Source organism: Staurois parvus, unplaced genomic scaffold, assembly GCF_062004578.1.
Source record: "Staurois parvus isolate SC_StPar_1 unplaced genomic scaffold, SC_StPar_1.0 ptg000850l, whole genome shotgun sequence".
Lineage (NCBI taxonomy): Eukaryota > Metazoa > Chordata > Amphibia > Anura > Ranidae > Staurois > Staurois parvus.
Genome location: NW_028318646.1, coordinates 3,400,803 through 3,402,818, shown reverse-complemented (window position 1 = coordinate 3,402,818; position 2,016 = coordinate 3,400,803).

Sequence of the window (2,016 nt, the reverse complement as noted above, 5' to 3'; positions counted from 1 at the left end):
CTCAATATGCTCTCATCTCTGGTGCTGAACCATATATGCTGTAGGTCAAATCACGCATATCACAATTGATATTCACGCTTCAGTACATGGGACTCATTCTTTCCTCTAATGGCACCTAACTTGTAGCATAGATCAGCAATTTCTCCCCAGCTCCAGCATCCACCTGCTTATCCTTCCATCAGTTTATCAGCTCAAATTAAACTTATTGCAATCATAGTGCTTTCTTTAAAACTCCCTTTATTAAAAACAAGTAAAAAAAAATGCATATATATATATATTTATATTTATTTATTTGTGTGTATACCCACTTAAAAGAACATGCTCTGGGGTCAGCGCCGCTTTCCCTGATGCCTGACCACTTTCTGGATTGCACAGTGATGTCACTGGCTCCGCACTTATGTGTTTCCTCACAACCAAGTGACATCAGAGGATTAGAAGATTTTATCAACACTGCACTTATATTGAGATACATAACTTCATCATATATTATTTTATTATGCATTATTTTATTCTTATTCAAGATAAAATGATTTGTTCTTGCAAGATATGAATAAAAAATGTAAAAAAAAAGCCAGCAGCAATTAAAATATGTAGTCTCATTTTCTAACAAAAAGTGGGGTATGAAATTGAGTCCACACAATATTTCAATGCAACTTCAACAAAGGCAAAAAAAACAAAAACAAAATAAAAACGAATCACCCCATATTATTTCATATAACCCAGCACAAATAATATATAAACTGAAACTCAATGTAATATAATTAAGTAAAACTAATGTTAATACCCTGGAATATGACAACCCACGAACTTACACATGTAACTGTTCATGTGACTGTAGATTTACACAGATGATAGCAATCAATCTTTATGTACCCAGGCACAGATATATTAAATCCACTTGGTGCAGAGCTGTAGAAAATAAAATAACAATAAGATGTAAATAATATTATTCAAAATGATCACAAAATGTATATTTAATAATCATACTGTGCAAGTAATGGAATAACAAGTTATAATAACTCTTAAAATTAGCTGTAATATTGTATTAGTACTAGCAAGAAGATGGGGTATGGTAAGTTTATGTTGTAAATGAAGAACTCCTGATTTTTATTCACCCTTTCCCATCATTTTGTAGCATGTTCCTAGACTGTATATACTTAAATAAACACCGACAAAGCCATATGGCATGTTCTCTAATGAGTATTTAATTAATTTATTGCCATGCAGAGTCTATAAGAAACCAATGTTTAGAGACAAGTACAGTTGTACAGGGACTGTTGATATCAAATGTTAGCCAGTACCAAAACAAGCATGCCCCTGACAGAAGGGCCTTACACATTCTTGTGTGTAATACTTTTTCATATTTATACCTGTAACAATGACATTAATGCATGTAGAAATACTGTTTGTTAGTACACTGCTATGCATTTTCTGTTGTATGCTTGAAGAACATTTTTTAACAAGAAAATGAGTAACAAATTGCATTTTTTCTTTTTCTGTTAAATTCACTGAGAATATAGTTTTAACTCCTGTTATGTCTTTTTCACTCTGATAATTTAATGGCAAAGGTTAACATTACCTTAGACATGGTGTTTTTCATTGAAGAAAAAAAAAGTGAAAAGCTCAACTGACAGTAAACAGCTGCAGACTCGGTATTCCAAAAGTGAAATGAACAGCAAAGTTCACACAATAGTTACATAGTTACATAGTCTGGCTGAACAAAAACAAAACTCCATCCAGTTTAACCACAAAAAAAAAGTTATAATCCTATACCCACAGTTGATCCAGAGGAAGGCAAAAAACCCAGCAAAGCATGATCCAATTTGATCCAGCAGGGGAAAAAAATTCTTCCTGATACCCTGAAAGACAATCGGATATTCCCTGGATCAACTTTACCTATAAATGTTAGTATCCAGTTAAATTATGTGTATTTAGGAAATAATCCAGGCCTTTTTTAAAGCAATCCACTGAGCTGGACAGAACCAATTCTTTAGGGAGTCTATACCACATTTTCAC